This window comes from Carassius carassius, chromosome 42 (assembly GCF_963082965.1).
Source record: "Carassius carassius chromosome 42, fCarCar2.1, whole genome shotgun sequence".
Lineage (NCBI taxonomy): Eukaryota > Metazoa > Chordata > Actinopteri > Cypriniformes > Cyprinidae > Carassius > Carassius carassius.
Window position 1 is genome coordinate 22,391,613 of NC_081796.1, and position 26,356 is coordinate 22,417,968.

Sequence of the window (26,356 nt, forward strand, 5' to 3'; positions counted from 1 at the left end):
TCTCCATATTTTAGTTCCAATATAGTTTAATTATTATTTTTAGCCTTTAACTAAACAAATACTTATTACAATGGAGTGGTGGCTCCTCCTAATTCTCTCAGGGGGGGCAAATATTTGAGGATAGGTCACCCATTCAATTGATAAATTAACGGCTAGTTAAAGATGTAAAGGGAACTGAACTACTATTAAAATTTTAACTGACATGAGGAATCAATCTCTTGCTCTCCTTATGTTTCTTTATGCGTATTAACACAATTCAGCAGCAAATGAAGACTGACGCCAGGACGTGGTTTTTCAAAAAAAAAACAACAACAACAACAACAAAAAACGTTTTATAAACGTTGCTCTTTCATGTTTTTTTTTGTTCACCTTCTCCGAGAGATGATGCATTTCGGTGACACCTGTAGTTGTCCATACGATGTCCGTCAAGCTCTCACTATGGAACAACTACTTCGCAGCCTATTAGCCTTTTTCTCCGCTTATACCACGCCCTTGAAAATCCTCGTTTATACGACTTCCCGCCCTTTGTAGATACTTGTTTGATGTTTGCATTTGGTCTTGGTTGTCCTAATTCTTTAACTGACAATTTATCCTTATTGCTACGACGAATGAATGGTATTTCTTTCAATGACACGATAGAATTAATCTGCGCTGAGGTAATGTTCGCCGTGATGTCGATCAAGTTCAGATGACAAATGCAAAACTGTCCCTGTCTCTCTGTATTTTTTTTCACATTTGATAAAGATATTAAAGTAGTTTTTCATTTTTTTTCTTGTTGTTAAAATTCAAAATAGTTTTTAAATATTATTGGATGTCACTGTTTCCACCACTCGTTGCACAAGTTAAGGTTACGCACGATGATGAAAGCACGTTAGGGCTAGCCCTCCCGGAACTCATTGAGATTGCATTGCAGTCATAGGCTGCATCCGAAAACTAAAAAATGCTGCCTTCTAAGGATGCATTCCAAGGTAGGAAGACATCAAGGCATGTCCGAATTCAATGTTAGTTTCAGTTCCTGTCTCCTGAGATGCCTTCATCTGGCCGGTTTTTGAAGGCAGCATAGATGTATGCTTCACTGCCTTTGATATCCCACAATCCTGTGCGTTCCATTCTCTGACAGTTCAGCCAAAAATTAAAAATGGCATCTGAAAGTTGCGGTCAGTGGTCATTTTGTCTGTAAATGTATGTTTCTGGTCAATGTTTTCCACTTTTTATGTAATTTCTAGTGAGAAATTAATATTACAGTAATGAAATATCCACTTAATTATCACCAAAGCTCTCTATATTTGGCTGTAGATCATTAAATCATTACGCTGCCTCAGAAGCCTGTCCAAAATCAGTTTCGTGAGGTGCCTTCATGCAAAAACGCTGCCTGCAAAGTCATTGCCTGATACGACAGCGACGCAGCAAGTTACCTGCCTGAGTTTTCGGATGCAGCCAGACAGTTAAAGAAATTGACACAGTGACCCCACTGGATTCAACGGAGACAAGTGAAGTCAATTAGAAGCACACACTTCCTGGGGGTTGGGTGTACTGCGCAGACTCAAACTGAGCTTGATGATGAAGATGTGACGTGAGCAAACTGTTTAACAATAGTAAGTCTGTGCCAAGAGAAATCTGAATCACCCACCGAATCTTGCAGAGACGGCGAGCGTGAACAGGAGCAAATTTTGGTAAGTATTCTATGGGCTTCTCCCTTGACTTTATGCCTCCACGTCCCCCCGATTGCCTCATAGACAGTAAAAGATTGCCTGCGAGCTTCTCCTCCTGTCCATACGGTAATTTCTTTACTGTGCGACAGAGAGTCGCAGGTTATGATGCAATCTTTAGCCTATTTTTACAAAAACTGCTTCTACTGGGCCATAACGTAAGATACAAGGTAATGGAGCCTTTTATACATTTTCGTGTTCTTTAGAAATAATGAATGGACAAATGGAGTCTTTAAACGCCTCAGATGTAAAGTTATTTGCTGTCAAAGTGACACCAAAATGAAGGGGAGTCAATGGAATGGTAACAGCAGGTGGGGGTCCGCTAGCCAATGGCGGCGCCAGGGGAAGCTCCAATAAAATATGAAACAATGCCCCCCTGATTGCAGTGCCTGCAGTTCGCAAAAAAATATATTTGAATGGAAGTCTATGAGAGCACTTAGGGCGATTCTCAGTTTGACAGAAATCGCCCAAAAAGGGGCGGTACTACACAAAACGCGACTCGACGCTGATTGGACTATTTAGAGGCAGCACAAACAGTCTAGAATAGTGAAAGCTAGCGTAACACTGTGGTTGCATGTAAAAGAAAAAAAATCCCTCCCTTTCCTTTTGTGATGCATCGCCCAATCGCCCTAATGGAGAAACCGCCACTTTTACAATGAATCATCAGTATCAAGCTATTTAATATTGGGGTAACACTTTATAAATAAGTGTTAAATTATATATATATTTTTTTTTACTGATGTGATGTATATATAATCAAGGTTAGTTTAATGATTCCAGACTAATGTTTTTTGCGTTTGCTTACAGGGGCACAGACAGCTTTGTTTACCCTGTGTATTTTGATGTGGTTAAGCCTCATATACAAAATGTCTAAGATCCTTTATTAACTGGTCACTATTTTTAAAAGCTTTCGGGAGGAACCACAGCTGTTCATTACTCATGTAATGCCGCTCACCCCAGGAGAGAACTGAACCTCTGGTCTGAAGGTCACTGTCAAATATTTTTTGTTTTCTCAGATGAGAAAATAGATGAACTTGTTAATCTTAAAAGGCTTTTGTAAACCGGGAACTTATGCATAGCTTTGTTAGACATTTATGGTTATTATTGTAAACTGATGATTCAATACGTGCGTGTGATAATCGTCTTTTAGCATTTTATTATTTTATTTAATGGACTTAGATTTCACAGACAAATCAACATGTTTTGTCTAAAACAGGCCAAAATACACCATAGCTGTCAAACAAGTCTTTGGTCAGAAGTTTTTTTTTTTCTTTTTTTTTGGGGGGGGGGGGGGGGGGCACATAGTTCCCTGTGGGCATAAACAAAATTAAATTCAGTTTAAATGAGGCAATACCAGTTTGGGTTCCTGTAAATTAGGTGGTGAAACCTGCCTTAGTTTGCATGACTTATTGCAACATAAATTACTCATTTATTTTTTAATTTGTCAATTGGACATAGCAAATGTTTTAGTAAATAATGATATTGTCAGTCATGGCAGTTTATTAACTCATCAAAATAAGTTGAGCAACTTTTTTATAAGTTATATGAAAGCCATCTTGATAAGTCAGTTAAATGCAATCTCAGTTGAAATGACTTGTACAACCCAGCTGATTACTAAGTTAGGGGTTTTTCATTGTCTAATAGTGTAGTTATGTGTGGCATGTTGCCCATTACTTTTAAAATCAATATTTCCCCATTAGTCATGAGAAAATAAGAAAAGGAACTTGTTTAACTGAACATGACATATCAGACAACAGGGAATGTGATTTCCATAATAACAATTATAGGAAGCCAGACACTTAATGGGGCAACAATAGGTATGTAATTCCACAACTACATCCACAACTTCAGGAGCTGTTGTTTCTGGAAGGACCATCACTTTCTCCATCATATACATGTTCAGTTAAAACGTATCATTCTGTAATGGGTTTCATCTGGGAATCAGTTTATCATAACAGCAAGTTCTTTATTTTTACAAATGATCCGACAAACTAAACAAGCCCATTTAGGACAATGGGAATTTATTGTGCATTATGTTATATTATTAGCTGTGACTGTGAGATCGAAACTCAGTGAATGGAGATGGGCTATAAAACTTTTTTTTTCTTCAACTGATACCACTTACTGTCAATACACTTTTATTAATAGGATACTTCTATTTCATTTATTTTCAGCTGCTGTGGTTGTTAGTGCTTTGCTATGCTACACATCTTCTTACACATCTTTCATTCTTAAATGTTTTGAATGGATGTCAGCTACTAATAAGTACTCTGTTTAACACATTTGACTATTTTTCACATGTTTTTTCCATGGGTAGTCAACAGATTCCACCTGGGCCTTGCAATAACCATATTATGCAATGAATAGACATAAATAAACAAATACCTAATGCATTTGAGTTACTCATCAGCTACAGTGAACAAATTCAAATAAAACTAAATATCTCATTTGCTAATGCTGGCTTTGTTCTGATTTCAAGAACATGCTAGTAAGATCATGCCAGCCTACCAAGAATCTTAATGGCAGGACCACATTCTTGGTTTTGTGAGATATGATGTTTAGTTGCACGCCTTTTCACCCGGGAATGTAAGTTTGATACGTTTCGTCCACTGAGCTAATATGCTGTTTAAAATGTTTGAATGCAAGATTGTGTCTATTCTTGATAAACCAAGCTATTAGTAATAAATGATTAAATATTTTCTGCATGTTTTTTTATAAACTTTTTATCAAAACTACATCGGATCTTTGTTTCTCTCTCACTGCAAACAATTTCTTTTAACTACGACTTTTCTACTGGGCCATTTGAACATCCCAAAACAGTTGAAAATTGTTTGTCTGTTTAAAGACATCAAGACATCATAAACATCATCTGGAACAACACACCAGAAATTAGCAAACCACCAAGAACAACAAACAGCAGCTTCAAACAACAGCTAGAACAAATACCTAACACACACAAAGCCCCCTCACCTCTTCCGGGAGGGCTTTTAAGTTGACTCCACAGTTCCTGATTTGCCGTCTCCCAATGACATCCTCCATGACTAACAGGTGGATTGACCCACAGCAACCCTAAAAGAAAAAGATAACAGCAAAAAGCGAGAACTCAAGAGAGACAGCAGAGCAAACCACAGAAGGGGGAAGAGAACAACCCCTGACACGTAACACATATACATCTCTATGTATCTTTCTTTCCCCCTGTATATGGTAATATTACTCTTGATATAGGGCAAAAAATATGTCATACACTGCATTTCTGAATGGGACTGAACAAATGGACCTTTTTCACATTTTCTGGTTGGTTTCTCAGCAGCAGAAGTCATCATAGTTGTGTTAACTTGAAGAGCAGTGAATGGGAGAGTACCACAAATATATTTATTTGCATTCCCATTTGTTCGAAAAGCAAAAGAAAAAACTCCACGATAGTGTTTTTGTGACTTTCAGTAAAAGGAAAACAATAGAGAGAGACTGATTAACGGCAGTCAGAAGAGAGAATGATGTCAAATTTACCGTTTCTCCCATAGACACTGCATTAGAAACACCCTTGCAGTGTTAACTGGTTTTTTTGTTTGTTTGTTTTTTGATGCAAAGGGGATGCAAAGTCATTTGTAAATGTGATATAGGTTAACCCAGTAACTTTGTTTTGGTAAGCCTTTTTCTGCAAGCATCTGAGAAAATGAGTGCTCTGATTTCTGAATTTTGATTCATTTTCAAAATGATATAATAAATGATCTGTGGGGTATTTTGAGCTGAAACTTTACATACACATTCTGGGGCACCAGAGACTTACATTGCATAATGTAAAAAGGGGCATAATGTGTCACCTTTAAGATATTTTGAATGAAAACAGGGAGGCTTGTGACTGTAAATTGCACTGTCAAGGTCCAGAAAAGTATGAAAAGCTGCCATCAACCGTAACATTATGAAGCGACGAGAACACTTTTTGTACATGAAGAAAACAAAAATAATGACTTTTATTTAACAATTTGTCTCCTTTGTGTCTCTCCACATCACCGTAGCACCATTTTGGGTTATGGAGAATATGAGCTGAACGCATACAGTCTATGCTCTTCTGTGTTAGCCTGTGTCTGTTGTTTTCAGTTATCAGGTGTTTTGTTTTGTTTTTTTGCTAATGGTTACAGTAAAAACCTTCAAGTGTTGATAAAGTTTCAGATGGTCTTCATCATGTTATTATCGGAACATGGCAGTCTGATTGAGGATGACACACTTAACATGAGGTGTACCTTCCAGGAATAACCTGGAGATAGTCTGTCTAAACAGAAGGGTAAAACTCACAGCAAAATGTATTTGTTTTTACAATAAGAAAACTACTCTGTCTCTGTCAAGAAAACAGATTCAATGAAAAGACCTGAAATGACCTCACTGGGCCACAGGAGTCTGTTTACCTGGACTATGAGCAAAAAATTAATCTAAAACCTGAAAAAAAAAAAAAAAAGATCTTCTCAGTGTGCTCTGAGGGAATCTGTCTGGCTTGGTTACTAAAATGTGTAAAAAAAAAACTATGTATATATTTAAGCTTGAATATGAACCTGGAAAAAGGTTTAAGAAACGAGCCAAGACAAAATAAAAATTGTCCAGGAGTTCTGAAAGTTAAAGATGCAATAAAATGCAATAAAATGCATTGACATCATATTTTTTCATCACTGTTTTTGTGCATACTGTTATGGTTTAACTGGTGGTCTTCACATTGCATCCAAATTTAATTTTAACTTCCACATTCCTATTTACAATCATTCTGGTAGCATGTGAAGGCAGCATTAGTGAAAACAGGCACAGACAATGGTAGCTTTAGCCTTACAGAGAGCCAAGAAACTCTTTTGGAAAACAAAATATGAGGCATGATGCTTACTTCGTCTGGAGTCTGGACGTTTGCGCACAAACAAAAATCTGACTCTTGTACCAAAATCCTATTGATATGTCACTTGCATAATAATTTGGAAAACTGTGTATAAAAGTGATTTTTTGCATTCTAAGTCACCTTTAATAACAAATCTGTCATCAGCCCAGAGGGCTTTATATTGAGGCATAATTGATTGATCCTTAAATTAGGGAGTTGTTTCCAATTTGGAGATCAAAACATGCCATGGAAATACAGGAATATTCTGAAACATTTGGTTGTGTGGTAAAGTATCTTTTTAGCATGACTTTTGTTAAAGGAATCATTTATTCTAAAAATGAAAATATACAGTCATCATTGGCTCATGTTGTTCTTCACTTCATCACTACATCATGTTGTTCCAAAACTAAATGCTGTTATTTGTTTCCAAGTTTTTAAGTTTGCACTGTTCTTTCTTATGATGACAGTACATTGTGACCAAATCCAAAAACATCATAAGGGATGTATGACCCATTGGTATCATATATATCAACCAGTATTAGAAACATTTTAATTTATTGGTCTCAGTTGATGGCCTGAATTATTGACACCCTTGGTAAACATGATCAAAGAAGACTGTGAAAATAAATCTACATTGTTTATCCTTTTGATCATTTATAAAATAAAAAAAAACCACAAAAACCTTTCTTTGAAGTAAAATTTAAAATGGGGTGGGGGGTTCTCATGATGAAATGTTGTTTTGTTATTGTTGTTTTGTTTTGTTGTGTTTTTTCCTCAAATGCACGTTGGCCATAATTTTTGACATTATCATGAGTAAATTATCTCTTAAGTATATCCCATTCATATTTACAGATTTTAACACACCAGAGTGACTAAAAACATGAAACTGTCCAGCCATGGCTTCTTGTTTCATGATATAAATATAAAGGAATATTTATTTTCCTGGGATTTTCCCACCATTCAATAGTTTAACTTCAATGAAAGTTTAGGTTAAAGGGGTCATATCATGCCATTCAAATTTTTTCTTTCTCTTACAAGTTACAAGTGTTACAAGCTCTTGGTTCATAAAGAAGATCTGGAAAGTTGTAAAGACCAAAGTCTCAAATCCAAAGAGATATTCTTTATAAAAGTTCAGAGTCAACCACGCCTACTTAAAACGGCCTATATAAAAGCTTTACTACCACTGAACGCCACTGTGGGTACCGAGCACTTCTCACTGTATTCCTCCTCTAGCAACACCAGAATATTCTGTTGAGACCACAGTATGGATTGCCAGAAGTCTCTATTTTAAAAAAAATGGGCCTTGGAGGAAGTTAAATTAGTTAATTTAGCTTTGCCTAGGTAATTCTAGTGGTGACAACCGTGCATGTCCCTTCTGCAGTCTGTGTCACATTCTGTGAGATAAAGTGTTACTCCTTCATAGCTTTTGCCAGATTGGAGACACTTGCATATTCTCTCGCAATTGGTTCCACTGCTGCCAGTATTTCAGTTTTGGTTCAGTATACTTACCTGTTGGTCAAAAATAGCCTTTAACCTATACACATTTTTGTTTGTTTGTTTTATTTAGTAACATTCAAGAGGGTGTACTCATTTTTGCAACACAAAATTGTATCACTTTGATAAGAAAAACTTATTCTGATGAATAATTTTGGAATTCTTCTTTGGTAACTGATCAAGCAGGCTTGTTGGAACATTACATCTCCAAAGAACCCTAACATGTCTTCTAAGTAAAGAGTAATTTCTGTATTTGTTAAGTTTTAGAGGGGGTGTTCTCATTTATGCTGTGCACTGTACTTGTCCTAAAGGGCGGGGCTTAATTAGTGTTGCCAGAATCACAACTGGAATCTGCCTGGTGCACTCACACACTCACACACACACACACACACACACACACACACACACACACACACACACACACACACACACACACACAACGAACAAACACATACACACACAATCAAGAAGACTTTACAAGCCACTTGGGATGAGGTTATACCTTAATTTTTACTTTACCTTGTAAAAGGAGATTTACTTGATTTTAAATGATCTTTGATCTTTGGATTAGAATTTCTCCATTTCGGATACTATGGAAAGTAACAGGCAAGTAAACTTTCACTTGTGTGAATTAGCCCTGGTTTTATTTGTCATGGAGGCTTGCACCTCAGGTGAGTCACATACCTTTGCCATAATAATTCAATATGTGTTATTCAGTTTGTTAACCAGTATTTAAACCATTTCTTTCATTCTAATAATGTTTCGTTATTCAAAAGAAATGTATTGATTAATTTGCTTTTCTATTTCATAGACATCTTTCCAAAAGCACAGAATGTAACCTGGTCCTCTATCAATTTTAAATCCATATTAATATGGAGTCCAAAACCAACTAATTATTCCTTACACTGTTGAATTTTCAGAGTAAATCATAATTTTTTTTTTTATTATAATACAGTTATTAGTCAGGTTGTTTATTGTTATTCATTGTCGTGAATAGAATGGAAAATATTCCAATCCAGGTTCAATTTAAAAATGTAATTTATTACAACATGTCAAAAGATATTGTAGTAAATTTCAAAAGATATTGTATTATCAATAATAGTGGACAATAAAAAAAAAAAAAATCTGTTACAGTTTCCCCTTGCAGATTTAATATAAAATATTGTACAGTATGTACAGATGAGCTTGATTACGTTGCATAGATTTTATTTTTATACAATAGTGAAAAGACTCAATAAAAAGTGCTGTTGCCTTTTTGTATGGCCACTATCTAATATTACTTATTAGTACTAGATCATATTGATTCTTACCAATCAAGTCATAATTCATTGATTATATATCTCACTCTGCAATCTGAACATGACCATAAAAAAGGGTGAAGCATAAGAGAAATAAAAGTGTATATTATGCATTTTTCTATTAATTTCTACTCAGTTTTCTATAAATTTCTATCAGTAATTGAATTAAAAGTGCATTGAATCGATCTCTGCAGGTTATTACTTTGAAACCACTTTTTTAAATTCAGTTAATCTTATGATTTAGTTTAGATACTCTATTTATTATATTTTAATTATAAAAAAACAACAACTCTGTATTAAACTCTCACATGAGGTAGATTTGGCAACTATTGCTTATTTCCACACCCAGGACTTTTTATCTTGTAATATAATTCATTTTTTTCCAAATGTTTTCTTCACAATCTGAATGTCTGTGTAAATGACTGTAGACTTGGCCAGGACAGAGAACGGATGCAGCACTGTATCAGGACGATGGAAACTGAATGCGACCTGACTGCAGGGTTAAAAAACCTGAATGCCTCTTACAGCGCTGACATCCTGTCTGAACCCATGCGGGGCGTCTCCTCCGATCTGGTTGAGTTCCCTTATGTCAGCTCGGAGAAATTCTCCCCTTACTATGACATTCAGTATCATTGATAACTCACTTCACACCTTTGTTTTTTACTTTATTTACACTGAACAAATTTATAAACGCAATTCTTTTGTTTTTGCACCCATTTTTCATGAGCTGAACTCAAAGATCTAAGACTTTTTCTATGTAAACAAGAGGCCTATTTCTATCAAATATTGGTCACAAAGCTGTCTAAATCTTTGTTGGTGAGCACTTCTCCTTTGCCGAGATAATCCATCCACCTCACAGGTGTGGCATATCAGGATGCAGATTAGACAGCATGATTATTGCACAGGTGTACCTTATGCATATAAATGTGAGCATTTGCCCACTCAATCAGTTACGATGATGAACTGCAGGTCGAGATCCCCTATATGTGCAGATATGAGCTTCCCTGAGATGGTTTCTGACAGTTTGTGCAGAAATTCTTTGGTTATGTAAACCGATTGTTGCAGCAACTGTCTGGGTGGCTCGTCTCAGACAATCTTGGAGGTGAAGATGCTGGATGTGGAGGTCCTGGGCTGGTGTTGTTACATGTATTGAGATGCAGGGGTGGACTGGCCATCGCAGGAGCACCGGGACATTTCCCGGTGGCCTGACGGTCATTCTGGCCTGCCGGCTGCCGCTGTGCAGGCTGGTATGTAACTGCGAATTAATTGACGGTCTTATGAATGTACGAATCAGGCGATCGCGGAGTGAAAATGACACCACCACATGACCAAACATCAGCGAAGCACTGCCTAATTGGCTATATCCAGAGGCAGGCTTTATCTTAGAAAATCGCCAAAAAAATGGAGCGTAAGGAGGAGTAGAGACGTAACATACAAAAAGGAGAAAAGCCCTGGCCACAGACACAGCAAGTTGCTGCAAAATCCCAGCCATGTTCGCCAGTAAGGGAGCAGGTCGGTCAGAATTACATTTATATTTACTATGGTTCACTGAAAAAACCGAACTGTTCAGTTCTCCACTCACGGTTCGACACGCGCTGGGACCGCTGTTCAACTTAAATCTGACAAAACATCTGTAATATGGTTTACTATAAATAACACGTAAAACAAACAGGGTTCAAAAATATATGTTTCTGTTGATTCATGGGCATTCTGGATTCCCAGACATTACAACAACAGCGATGAAAAATACCTCTACAAATCATTCACTCTTGTTCAGTACTAATACGAACACTGTATCAGTGCATTCTCTTAAAGTGACAGTCTTTATTAATCGAACAGCAACAACCGAGAAATCACTCACTGCTCTTGATTAAAAAGCTTTTTTACTTTAATAAAGAATAATCTTTAATTTATAGTCCAAAATGCAATGCTGTTTTACATTTGATTACTTTAATTTCTGTACCTAAAAACTAATGCAAAACCTACCTAAAAAAATTCAGGGGCGTAGGAGCCATTATATGTGAGGGGGACACGTCCCCCCCACATTTCAAAATCTAAGTTTTGTCCCCCTCACTATTTCCCAATGCCAGATTTTGTTTTGCATTGCCTGCCTATCTCTGCCGAATTCAGAGTCTCCAAATTAATCCATTCTGAAACTTTTAAATGCATATTTAATTTGTTTAAAACGAAATTATAGGCTTAAGTGCAGGTTCCGAAAGTTGGTCGTTTTGTCGCTATGGTTACACACACACACACACACACACACATGCACCGTTGGCGTTGTATCGGGTGCCGTTTGTAAAGCGGCTCATGCTGAAAATAACAGCAACATTTTGTCACATTTAGCTTCAAACAATGTTTAAAAAACTGGTATGAATTTTTGATGGTCACTTTTTAGCACATTTACAACAATATTTGTCAACTTAGAGATATTTTAAATAGTTAAATATAAATATTAAATGTTAGACCTAAATGTTAAATTTTAAATCTAAATGCTAAATCTAAATCTAAATGTTAAATCTAAATCTAAATGTAAATATAAAATCTAAATGTTAAATCTAAATCTAAATGTTAAATATAAATTTAAATATAAATTTAAATCTAAATGTTAAATATAAATATAAATGCTAAATCTAAATGTTCAATCTAAATGTCAAATCTAAATCTAAATCTAAATGTAAAATCTAAATGTTAAATCTAAATGTTAAATATAAATATAAATATAAATGTTAAATCTAAATGTTAAATATAAATATAAATGCTAAATCTAAATGTTCAATCTAAATGTCAAATCTAAATCTAAATCTAAATGTAAAATCTAAATGTTAAATCTATATCTAAATCTAAATGTTGAATCTAAATGTTTTGGTTGAAACTAAATATTTAGCTAATATGCAAATTCAAAATGCCGGAAGTGCCAAAATAAAAGCTGGATGAGGTCAGTGTGTGTTTATAGCATTGTGTTAAATAAGGAACGAATAAAAATCATCTCATCCGAGGAAATTGACTCTTGGACATGGATTATCTTGATAATGACTACCTAAAGTAATAAACACGTTTGGAGAAACTGTATTTCAAGAGTACGCTAGTGTATGTAGATATTAATGTTAGGGAACAATGTGAGTGATGTGTACGTTTAGTTTTATTATCTGATCCACACTCCGGAACAGAAGAGGGCGGTATTGCACCAATAGGCTGGATGCCAACCGCCGTTAAACTGGGAAGAAGACGAATATGACGGCTTGCTGTGAGTTACAATGGTGAGAATATATTTTTTTCATGAAATAATTATTTAAATTTAAGAGTACAAGTTATTTTCATACAGTGGTATTGATTTTGGAGTTAATAATCTATTAAATCTAAGGTGTAAAGTCACCAACATATAAGCAAAAGGTGTAAAGACGCTATTCTCCGGTTTCACAGGCAAGACTAATTGAGCCATGGCCTGATCCAGGCTTAATCTAAACCCTGTTTGTTACTTACATAATACAGCATATTTGTGATTGTGCTGTAAAAACACGTTTTATAATGAATAACTAACAGGGGAGCTCCATTAAAGTGTAACTAAACCCCTGCTCAGAGCCTGACTCCTCCCACTGACAATATTTGAAAAATGCTGAAAAGTGGGCAGATCACAGCGGAGATAGAGGGGACGAACCTAGGGCGGGGCTGAGCGAGTGTGGCGTGATCCTGAGACTCGCAGTGACGGATTGATTGACAGCTGTCAGAGACGCTAAAATGGATAGTGACTGTATGATGCAAGTAGCTTTGCAACAGAGCGATTATTTGAAGTAGAGGACTTTTCTCCCCCACTTTTACCTGAAGTGGAGGGTGTCGAGGTGTCTGTTCATATCAATTCGAGCCGCTGGCTCAAACTGCGGTCTTAACTCCCGCACGGCCGCACCGCGTCGCTTTTCAGCGCGAGCTGTGTGGAGAAGCCCATTTCCACCTCCATTGCGTTGGAGAAGCAATCCCGTGTAAAACGCAGTTTGCACACTCGAGCTCTAGGCGGGAACTTGCGGTCTTCCAGGCCAAATGCATGCAACCACTGGCGCTTAATTTTAAAGTCTGCTGGTAAATTATGCAGTCCAGCAGTGCTGTCACAACCAGCAACACACCTCCGTACCATCCTGACCACTGTACTAAATACAGATAAATCTACGCTAACTTGAAGATCTAAATAACTATATAACTGCTATGCTAAATAGATGCTATATTAGTCTATCCTGGTCGTTACCAATACTCGCAATTCCAGCTCCTGACTCACTACAGTGATTTTGATGGTTTTATACTGTCAAGGGCAAGGGAGTGGTAGCTCGTACCAAGGGGCGTGGTGAGCTGGAAACTGCCTACGTCACCTGCCACCGCTTACCGTCACTTGCCACCGCAACATCCAATAGGAAAAATCAACTGCAGTAGCCACCGTTCAACCTGAAGAGGGCAGCACTCACACGTTTTTACAACATTTATTGTAGAATTAAAACACTTTATACTCAAATGTCAAAAAAGTTACTCGAATCAATGAACAGCACTAATAAAGCTCCATTCTTATAGATCATTAACTAAAAAAAGTTGGTTTAGGGTTTAGTTACTCTTTAAGTACACAACTCAAAAGTGGATTTACATAAACCATATATACATCTTGAAGACTATTACTAAATGTCTATCATGTGACAGGATAGTCTTTGATAAGTATTGCAGGTGAGCACATTTAACAGACATGAAACATGCATCTGAGTTCACTCATTGTTGTCAACACTGCTTTAGATGAGTGTAAGTCATGTAATCAAACACATCTACAGTAACTAAACACAGGTTATCTAATTTATTTGTCCATTTGCAATATTGATAATTTTAGGAACATTTGTGTTGGATAAAAAGCGAGTTACATCATTTACAACTCAACATGCAGATGCAGTATATCACAGATAAATCACAGAGGAGACTGACTCTTGTCTGGATGTTACAGGAACAGATGAGACACATATGTGTTTATCTGGTGAAGAGAGACTGATGAAGGAATGCTGCCATCAAAGGATTTGTGTAAGTAAACTACAAAAATAAATGAAACATTTTAATTAGTGTAATTTCAAAGAGTTATAACAGCACTTTTCTTATTGTTGATTTCTGTGCATTTGCTGCAGATCTTTTGTGGTGGAGCAGGACCTGCAAGGAAAGAGGAAAAAAGGAAATACCTGAAACAAAAGAATAAAGTAATGACTTTTTGTATTGTGTGTGTGTGTATTTGTGTAGGTTATGAAAATGTCTGCAGACTGGTGTGTGCACTGAGGATGGAGAAGTCCACTGCAGCATCCGGAAATGGTCCAGAGATATGGATGAGATGCTCCATCACTCCAGCTCTTACTGTCTCATCAGGACCAGATGCTGCTGTGGTCTCTTCCTCATCGGTGGCCCCAGAGCAGTGAGAGCATCTAGAGAAAGACCAAAAGACACAGAGGATTTGATTTTGGTAAAGTTTGTTCTGCTGGTTTTTTGTTTATACAATGAAGGCTGACTTTCAGAAGCTTCAAAAAGCATCATCAAAAAATGTGATGGAGCTTTTATCTGAAGTCATTGAGAGTGCTCTTATTACAGGGGCCTACAATCCTCTGATCCACCTGGAGAAAAGAGCTGTGATCAAGGACATACTGCTGGTTTTGAACCAGTTCAGTGGTTTAGCCCACTACAAAAGTAATAAATTAATGCATGTACTTGTAAACTATGTGTAAATGTTTTAAAGGTAGTGCTGCTCGTGGAGAGCAGGACACGGATGTTTGGAGCAGACACAGCAGCAGTCAGATTGTCCTGCACGTGTTCTTCTGCTCTCGCTTCAAGGTTGTGTGGTTCAGATAGGCGACATCATGGTCTTCCTCATCCTGTTGCTCAAAGACATCCCCGTTGAGAAGAGTGAGACTGTGAAGCACAGCGCAGCAGCAGAATTGGCGCAGCTGTGTTGAGATGATAGTAAGATGTGGGGTTCACCATCTGTAAATACATGATTGTTAGAACAGTAGGTTTGAATGAAGCTTTGTTTCATGTGTTGTTGACTTGTACATGTATGCATTTATTGTGATGCTAACATTTATACATTCTTTTAATCATTTAAACATGTTTCTTGTTGTCAGTAAATAAAATATAAATATTTAATCTATTCGTGTATTAATTGCTTGACTGAAAACTGATGCATTCACATCAACTGCATTAGTGTATATTCATGTATAGCTATGTCACGACAGAAAATACATTTGGCTTCTTTTACTAAAATGTAATTTTAAGGAAAAAATTTTATATAATTATTGATTGGCATTTATCATTATTATTGCATGTAAGTGTTGGTGTGGGCAAAGGATGCAGTTCATTATGGGGTAATCTTCATTGTTCAAAAACGTGCGATTTATAGTCCGGAAAATACGGTAGTCATTATCAAGATAATACATGTCCAAGAGTCAATTTCCTCGGATGAGATGTTTTTTATTTGTTCCTTATTTAACACGATGCTATAAACACACACTGACCTCATCGAGCTTTTATTTTGGCACTTCCGGCATTTTGAATTTGCATATTAGCTAAATATTTAGTTTCAACCGAAACATTTAGATTCAACATTTAGATTTAGATTTAACATTTAGATTCAACATTTATATTTAGATTTAGATTTAAGATTTAGATTTAAGATTTAGATTTAAGATTTAGATTTAACATTTATATTTAGATTTAAGATTTAGATTTAGATTTAACATTTAGATTTAACATTTATATTTAGATTTAACATTTAGATTTTATTATTATATTTAGATTTAGATTTAACATTTAGATTTAGATTTAACATTTAGATTTAGATTTAGATTTAGCATTTAGATTTAACATTTAACATTTAGGTTTAACATTTAATATTTATATTTAACTATTTAAAATATCTCTAAGTTGACAAATATTGTTGTAAATGTGCTAAAAAGTGACCGTCAAAAAATTCATACCGTTTTTTTTTTACATTGTTTGAAGCTAAATGTGACAAAATGTTGCTATTATTTTCAGCATGAGCCGCTTTACAAACGGCGCCCGATAGTGTTGCGCTCAAAGTCTGTCAGTTGTGCAGTTACCCAAAATCTCCTGAATGAAGTTAAAACCCATCATGTCACTGGATGAAATAAAATCGTCTAGCAAAGATACGAGAGGCCGCCTTGTAAACGAGTGTGTGGAGGATATTGTCATTTCGCCATAAGGTTTTGATGGCGTCATTTATTTATAAGGAGGGCAACACTCCAGTCCAAAAGGTGGCGCTAATGCACATAAAACGGTTTGTTTTTATGTATGCTTCGGCAGCCAGTGTTTATTTCTTGTATGTAAATGTAACCAACCGTAACATAGTAGGAAAGAAAAACGTGGAATTAAATATACTGAAATAAATACTGATCAGTGCAGTGAAATCCTTTTTTTTTATTCCAATTTTGTCAGATTCTGTGATATTCTACATTTAACAGCTGATTCCATTTTTAATATTTCCACCTTTACTGCATTGCGTTTACTGTAGTGGTCCACAGATATTGGCTTTTTGATGGCCGATGCCGAAATCATAGAGAGCAGGGTGGCTGATATAAAGCCGGTATATATATATATATATATATACTTTATATTTATTTTCATCAATATTTAATAAATTAGAAAACAAATGTTCATTAGAAATGAGCATTTAGGTGCTATATATATATATATATATATATATATATATATATATATATATATATATATATATATATATATATATATAATAAATCTGGGGAATTTCCCCCGAACCCCCCCTGGCATTTACTGTCCCCCCCAGGTTCAAAATCGCTCCTACGCCCCTGGTTGTATTTATTTGTGCTGTTGCTTGTAGATAGAATATTCTTAATAATATGATAATATATATATTTTTTGAAAGTATAGTTTTTCCATAAACATAGCACATACAACTATACCGAAACCGTGACTCTAAAACCGTGAAACAAACTGAACCATGAAAAAGTTGAACTGTTCCACCCTAATATTTACATAATCATTTGGCAGAAGGACGCTTTCATTCAAAGCGACTTACAATAGACAAAATCTATTAAAGAACAAATATATATATATATATTTAAAACATTTATATAATGACTGTTTTACATATGAAGATACAGTATTTTTTTAGTGCCAAAAAAAATTAATTGACCAGAAATTGATTTTCCATTTATGTGATAATGTACAATGCTTATTTATTTTGAAGGTGACGAAGGAAGCAACAGTAGCACTAGTGCTGCTAGTGCTGCTGCTTTGAACAAGAGAGGGTGGACAGTTCAGCTTTTGAGTCAGAGTCTTTCAGCTGCTATTGGCAGACCAGCGTTTAAAATAGAAGTAGGCAGCGACAAAAAGAAGACAACACTGCATGTAATGGACATCCCCACAGCTCTCTTTAATGAGGATAAAAAGAGACTGAATATTCGGGATGTTTTCGGAGACACCCTACAGTATAAAATTACCTACAGGAAAGCCAAGAGCATGGGAAAGGTTAGTGTTGTCCATAAAGTGTTCTATCTTGCTTTTCTCCTATCTTATTTAATAAGCAGCAAACAAAGCTTAGCTCTTTCACCATTTAAAGTCTAAAGAACTATCTTGACTTACAGTATAAAAACAACTTTTCAAAGTTGTAAATAAATCAAAGATTACCGAAGTATATGTTTTACGAGAAAATACTATTTCAGTCTTTCTACTTCAAAATTACATTTAAATCAACGTTACTGATGTTTGTTTGTAAAAATTTACTAGCAATTGTTCCAAAATAATTCCTTCACAATTGTTTTTTTTTTTGACTAAATAGTAAGGCAAAAGTCTATACAACCATTCAGAATTTAAAGAAATTGAAATTTTTATTCAGCAAGGATGCAATAAATTGATCAAAACTGACTGTAAAGATATTGATAATGTTCTAAATATTTATATTTAAATTAATTTCTATTCATCATAGAATTCTGAAAATATAATCATAGTTTCCTCAGAAAAGGTAGCTATTAATAAATTAATAACTATTGTCAGCATTGATAATAATAATAAATGATAAATCAAGATGTTAGAATGGTTTCTAAAGGATCATGTGACACTGAAGACAAATGAAGAAAATTCCGCTTTGCATCACAGGAATGAATTACATTTTAAAATTATAATATTTGAAATCTTTTAAAATCTTGTAACAATAAAAAATTATGGTACTGTTTCTACTGTAACTGCAGCCTCAGTGAGAATAAGAGACATTAAAATGTTTAAAAAATCTTAGGCTGGCACTATATATAAAGTATTTAGATTCTACATATTTTATGTGTTTGCCTCTTCAGACAGAGAAGATCAGAAAAAGCAGCATCATTGAGCTGACAGATTTGGACCGAGGAGAGAGTTACTGTTTTAACATTCAGGCCTTCCTTGTCATGATTCTGTCATGATTCTGCCTTCGTGTCCTGATTTTCCTGGTCTTGGGGCAGGATCATGACCGGCCCATGTTTTATGTGCAAGCACATGGCCATTTGTTTGGGCCATGTGCTTGCGTTGTCTTGTCACCTTACCCCGCCCCCTTGTCATCTCGTAATGATTTGATTGTTGCTTTCACCTGTGTCACCTGTTCCTGATTAGTTTGCTCCCCATTTAATCTCCTCATGTTCTCTGTCCTGTGTCGGTACATTGTCTAACCTTGAGCTGTCCGTGAGTAAGCCTTTTGAGAGTCTTGTCAAAATAGTAGTTTGTTCCTGTTTCTGTTGTAGTCTAGTTTGTCAAGTGTTAGTCTAGTTTAGTCATCCTTCGTCTGTCTAGCCCTTGTTTTGCCCCCTCGTGGGTTTTGTTTTTCCTGTTATTTGTTCAATAAACTGTGTTGCTGTGACAACTGTCTGCAATTGAGTTCATCCCTCCACCACCCACCCTGACAGAATGTACCGACCAAGAAGGAACTCAGCAGAAAGGGGGTCCTCCGAACTCCAGCGACAACTGGAGTTCCGCAAACAATGCTGGCTGTCATCCCCTACTGACAAGAAGAGGGTCACCCTCCCATACTCGTCCGAGGGTGAGTGGATCCTGCGGAACTATGCCCAACTATGGGAGAGTATCTCCCAGGAGGAGCTGCAGGTCTCCCCCTCGAGGTCCCCATCTTCGGCCAAGCTGCCAGTGATCCCAGAGGGTCGTCTCCTGGCCGTTGCAACACTGGGGGATCAGGCACATCCCTCCTCGAGTCCTGAGGCACCTCCCACGCCTGTTAATCTTCGTGGTAAACGAGGGAGACGGACTTCGTGGGATTCTTCGTCTGAGTCATCCTCGGCTGAGTCGGCGCTGTCTGAGACTGCCCGTCCAACGCAAGTCACAGATCCCGCTGAGCTTCTCCAACCGGTCACAAGTCCGGCTAGGACTACCACACCGCGACCTAAGAGGAAGAGGAGGAGAAAGGGAGCCTCTCGCCCTTCATCTCTGCTGGCCCAAGAGCCCGCTACTGCAAGCGCTGTCCAAAGCCCTGTCCCAGAGCCCGCTACTGCGAGCGCTGTCCCAGGTGCTGTCCCAGAGCCCACTATTGTGAGTACCGCCGAGAGAGTCGTGGCCGAGTCAGCTGCCGTGAGCGCCGAACCCCAGTCAGCTGCCGTGAGCGCCGAACCCCAGTCAGCTGCCGTGAGCGCCGAACCCCAGTCAGCTGCCGTGAGCGCCGAACCCCAGTCAGCTGCCGTGAGCGCCGAACCCCAGTCAGCTGCCGTGAGCGCCGAACCCCAGTCAGCTGCCGTGAGCGCCGAACCCCAGTCAGCTGCCGTGAGCGCCGAACCCCAGTCAGCTGCCGTGAGCGCTGTTCCAGAGACGGCTACAGACAACGCTGTTTCCAAGGCGGAGATGTGGAGCGTGGGATCAGAGTCGGATTCGGTGAGCTCCATTCCTCTCTCCGCTCCTCGGCCGCCTGCTACACCCCAAGTCATGTGTCCTGTTGTGTCCCCTGCTGTTCCCCCGGTCTGGCTTCCTGTTTCTTCGCCCTCTGTACCCCTGTGCGTTTCCCCGGTCACCCCTGTCACCACATCACCCCGGACTGTTTCTCCCAAGACTGTTCCTCATGTGTCCCCATCGAAGTCTGCCCGGACCCCTCGCCATCGTCCTGTCCACCCAAGACCCCCAGTCCACCTGTTCACCCTGGACTGCCCCCTATGAACTTTGTTGTACCCCCGCCCCCCCTCCCGTGTTTGTTATTTTTGTTGTTTAATCCCAACCCTGTTTTCGTGTCTGCCTTTATTGCTATTTGTCATGTATTGTTGGTTTGTGTCTCTGTCTCAGTCAGTCATGTCCCGTGTTTGATGTTCCCTTGAGGAGCGTCTGGAAGCCGCTCCTTAAGGGAGGGGTTCTGTCATGATTCTGCCTTCGTGTCCTGATTTTCCTGGTCTTGGGGCAGGATCATGACCGGCCCATGTTTTATGTGCAAGCACATGGCCATTTGTTTGGGCCATGTGCTTGCGTTGTCTTGTCACCTTACCCCGCCCCCTTGTCATCTCGTAATGATTTGATTGTTGCTTTCACCTGTTCCTGATTAGTTTGCTCCCCATTTAATCTCCTCATGTTCTCTGTCCTGTGTCGGTACATTGTCTAACCTTGAGCTGTCCGTGAGTAAGCCTGTTGAGAGTCTTGTCAAAATAGTAGTTTGTTTCTGTTGTAGTCTAGTTTGTCAAGTGTTAGTCTAGTTTAGTCATCCTTCGTCTGTCTAGCCCTTGTTTTGCCCCCTCGTGGGTTTTGTTTTTCCTGTTATTTGTTCAATAAACTGTGTTGCTGTGACAACTGTCTGCAATTGAGTTCATCCCTCCACCACCCACCTAGACATTCCTACCTTTCCGTGCTCAAGACAAACAACACGGGGAGATCAGCAACATCCAGTGTTCTCCAGAAGAAATCTTTAAAGGTAATGCTTAAAGTTTTTACAATAGTTGGCCTGTCAGGGATTTTCAGCTCAACAATCCCGGGAAAAGCAAACGCTGGGAATTTTGTCTGATAGGGAGTGAATCAACTTTCCAAAATAGACTCTCTCCCCTCACCTGGACTCTGGCTGTAACGCATCCCTTTTATGAAGTGTCAGATAGCTGATATAGTATCCTATCAGAGATTTATATGGAATTTTTCCAGAATAAGATGTTTCGTAGACGGAGCCCTTCTTATTATCATTTTGACAGTAGCAGCAATCATTATTGTCTTAGTGATGTGCTATTTGTACTACCTATAAGGCTGAGTCTCGGAATACCTAATTAAAATTATGAGAAGAGGTCCAATGTACTATTTGTAAATGTGGGGTAACTGATTGCTGTAAAATTAAATGTCAAACTTAGGGCCCTATCATACACCCGGAGAAATGTGGCGCAAGTGTTTTTGCTAGTTTCAGCCCAATACAGTTCTCATTTTCCCATCCTGCGCCACATTTTTTTCATGGGAATGCTGGTCTGAAAACGAGATGTGTTCAGGCGCATTGTTGGTGCATTGCTATTTTGAGGAACTGAAAATAGATTAAACCATAGACAGACTCAAACCTGGTCTAAATCTAATATTTCTTTGTTATTTAAAGAGCATGTTAGTATAGGTGGCTTCAACGCATGTACAAGCTGCTTATTAAACACACCAAGATGCATAGCAGCACACAAACATGCCTGATATTAAAAATGAATGGATTACAATGCAAAAAGGATATTATTGTGTAGTCTACATAAATATAAAAATGTCATTATGGATAGTCATCGCATGTATCAGAATTAGGCTACCTATTTGCTTGCGCACGAGCAGCTCAGTTTTATCTCAGAGATGCGTTCTCTCTTTGCGATTGCCAATTCCACAGTGTAAATAGCAAATCTGTCATGGCACGGGTGCAACTGGCTCTTAAAGGGAATGGGAGATGACACTCTGATTGGTTTATTGCTCTTTATGCCCAAAAAACACCCATTACTCATTAAGAGAATAGGGACAACATGTTTAGACCATGAGCCCGGGCACTTAGATCGTTAAAATAGGGCCCCTTTTTAGTTTGTACGGAGACCACACATGACATGCAGGAAAAAATAGTAGGCTAAATTGTGTGCACGATTTACTAATTAGTTCCCTCAATGTACTAAAATGTGCACGCGATTACTATTGCGTTCCCTTGATTTACTTTTTCGTTCACTCGATTTATAAATTGTGCGCACGATTTAATAATTTGTTAACTCGATTTGCTAAATCGTGCGCACTATTTAGCAAATCAAGGGAACTCAATAGCAAATCGAGGGAACTCATTAGTAAATCAAGGGAACGCATTAGTAATCGTGTGCACGTTTTAGTACATTGAGGGAACGAATTAGTAAATTGTGCACACAATTTATTTATTTTTTTCTTGCATGTCATGTGCGGGGCTCCGTACGTTTGGATTAATTTTGTGTATATTAAAAACACTGATTTGCACTTAACTGTAGCCTTGAGACTTTGAGGGAAGAAGAAAGATTTACTTAACCAGGGTTGGACAATAATAATAAAATATCCCTCTTGGAGTTGTCATTATTAAAAGTAAAATGTGAAGAAAAAAAATTGTATATGTATCAATATATTGGATGCATGAACATCTAAAGTGACCTCACTTAATGAGTTATTGTACTTAATGTTATTGCAAAAAATACAAATAAAACACTCATTGATCTCGACTGTCAAGCTACACAGAGATAGAGGAGCAAGGAGACATATGAGAATCCTTCAAACATTTTTTTTATATATATACAGTATATACTGTACTTAAAGTTCTCAAATTATCTGTGAGAAAATCTTGTGCTTGTTGTCTCATGTGAATGGTCCTCATTTGTTTTGTCTATGGTGCTCCTGTGGAAGTGCTGCACTTATGCTCAATTTGTCCACTTGAATGTCGTGTAAACTGGCAGAAAGACATTACATATGATTTAGACTCAATGTCACAAGCTCATTTAATGCAAAAGTTTTTTTTTCCTTCCAGTTTCTTCAAGCTTGCATGGTTTGTGTTGGTTTGATGGGCTGTGGCTCAGAGGAAGAGTATTGATACTCCGGACCAGGTCCAGGAAACGTATTACAGTTTCCTGGATATATATCAGCTCTCACATCTATAATGCATTCATTTAATAATAGTTAATAATATGCAAATAATAGTAAACAAATAATAAGAGTTCTTAATCAAAACATAATAATGAAAATAATAAGTAATTTATGTTATCATTGTTATTATTTACCAGACATGGGGACTTGTGACTTGGTGACTTGGACTCGAGTCGACTCGAGTCGCTATTTTTATGACTTGTGACTTGACAAAAAATAAAATACTTGAGACTTGACTCGGACTTGGAAGTTAAAGACTCGGGACTTGACTTGACTTGAGACACGATGACTTGAATGACTTGAGTGTTAATCACATTATGTTTTCAGTTCGAATATAAAATATATAAATTATTTTTTTTTTTAAATAAAATTGATTACTCAGCTGGAGCGCAGGCTGAGAATCGCGTTGTCATGACTGGACCAGGACACTATCATCAGTCATGCCCTCTCTACCTTACGCAAACCACGCCCACTTAGATCAGATAACACATCACATCAACATCTCAGCTTGAGGGGTACCGAGGGTCATCTCTTTTGTCGTCAATAATTCGCGCCTAAAAACGCGTGGAAATCGCTAGTTGCGCCGCTTTCTCCTTTCCAAAGCGCTCGGACAGTTGCGCCCCTGAGGCGTCGAGCGTGTCTCACCGCGTGCGCGTCGCGACCGCGTTGCTTCCATTATGAGCGCGCATACCGGTGGCGCATACATGGTGGGATAGGCCACATCGTGCTCGGCTTGCAGACAAGACTCTCGAATCTTATATTTTGCAAGTGCAATACCTTGTAATAGAGGCAATACCTTGTAATAGAGGTAATGACTTACGGATGTACTCTGAGAGAGAGATTGTGTTTGTGTGTGTGTGTGTGTGAGAGAGAGAGAGAGAGAGACACACTCGTGCTTCACCTGATGAAGGAAACCCAAACTGAGTCTGACTCCAATCACAACCCCAACATTCAGAAACTAATTGACAAAAATCTGAAGTATAATTATGATGAAAAATGAAAAAATGAATTTGAGCTCCAAACCAAACTCCAGTGTTATTCGGCCCTAAACAGAACCACAAAACTGGCAAATTACTTATCACTAAAGCAATTAAAAGAAAGACAAATCCTTTCAAAATATCGACTCCGTGATCATGATTTGGAAATAGAGATTGGTAGACATAAAAGATCCTGGCTACCGAGAGAAGAGAGGCAAACACTGTGAGCTGAATCAAACAGAGGATGAGAAACACTTCCTTCTTGTCTGTCCCAAATTCAGAACTACAAGAGAAACATTCTTCTCACAGTTTGAAGCTTTGAATCGTTCATTCTTGTCTCTAAATGACTCAGAGAAACTACTCTATATACTTGGAGAGAATGAGACGGCAGTCACAATAGCTGCTAAATATTTATACACCATACACACCATACGAAAGGGATAATTTATTATATTCAACTGTTTTATTTGATATTCTTAATTGTATATAATTACTATTATTAATATTAGAAATATCTGCTGCTGCTATTTTTATTGTATTTTATTTTAATCATATTTTATTCTGTATCTAAATGCTAAATTTGGCAATACTGTAACTCAAATGTCATGCCAATAAAGCAACTTGAACTTGAACTTGAGAGAGAGAGAGAGAGAGAGAGAGAAGAAATGTAAGAAAGTTTAATGTTGTATGTAAACTGTGTTTGAGGGGAAGTTGTGGCCTAATGGTTAGAGAGTCGGACTCCCAATCGAAGGGTTGGTCTCGGGCCGGCAGGAATTGTGGGTGGGGGGAGTGCATGTACAGTTCTCTCTCCACCTTCAATACCACGACTTAGGTGCCCTTGAGCAAGGCATCGAACCCCCAACTGCTCCCTGGGCGCCGCAGCATAAATGGCTGCCCACTGCTCTGGGTGTGTGTTCACAGTGTGTGTGTGTGTTCACTGCTCTGTGTGTGTGCATTTCGGATGGGTTAAATGCAGAGCACAAATTCTGAGTATGGGTCACCATACTTGGCTGAATGTCATGTCATGTCACGTCACATCGTTTGAGAGAGAGAGAGAGAGGGGGGTGTTCAGAGAGGAGTCTGTTGGATGTTTAGCTGTTATTTGTTTTATGGACTCAATGTTGAAAATGTAAAACATTTCTGTTGGCAGAAGTGAAAAATAAATTATTTTATGAAGTTGATTTTGTTTGATTCCATGATGTATTTTACTGAACATGAGTATTTACAATGCAAATCCAAATTATTTTAATTTACTGTTACTTATATCTTGTCTTTTAACTTTATTAAGATCAGATTCTGCAGGTAAAATTACAATAATAAGGTGACTTGACTTGGACTTGACTTGACTTACTACAGGACTTGACTTGACTTGACTTGACATAACTTGTGACTTGACTTGACTTGACTTGACATAACTTGTGACTTGACTTGACTTGACTTGCCCAAGAAAAAAATACTTGGGACTTACTTGAGACTTGAAGGTTAAGACTTGAGACTTACTTGAGACTTGCACATGTGTGACTTGGTCCCATCTCTGTTATTTACCAATATAATATAATATAATATAATATAATACTTGTATAATTTACCCAATATATATTATGATATTGGAATTAATCTGTGAAGGATAAAAAAAATTATATTACACTAATATTCTGTAAATATTTTATATTATTATATAGTATTGTGTAGTATTATTATTACACACACACACACACCAAATACTACTACCACTACTACTAATAATAAGAATAATTATGATGATGATTGTTTTTCAATCACAATGGGTCTCACTTGTCTGGGCCAGCAGATATTTGGCTCAAAAGGAAACATTTTAGGATTGAACTGCCTAATTTAAGGCCTGCTTAGAGATTCGGTCATGCTCTGATTAAAAATTCTGTTATGATGTAGGTTAGAACTTCAGTCATCAGC

General features: G+C 37.6%; 1 pseudogene; it reads left to right on the plus strand.

Annotated features, from left to right (window-relative positions):
* The first annotated feature begins 8,710 nt into the window (after positions 1-8,710).
* On the plus strand, positions 8,711-18,808 carry LOC132123934 (tissue factor-like; annotated as a pseudogene).
* The last annotated feature ends 7,548 nt before the right edge of the window (positions 18,809-26,356 follow it).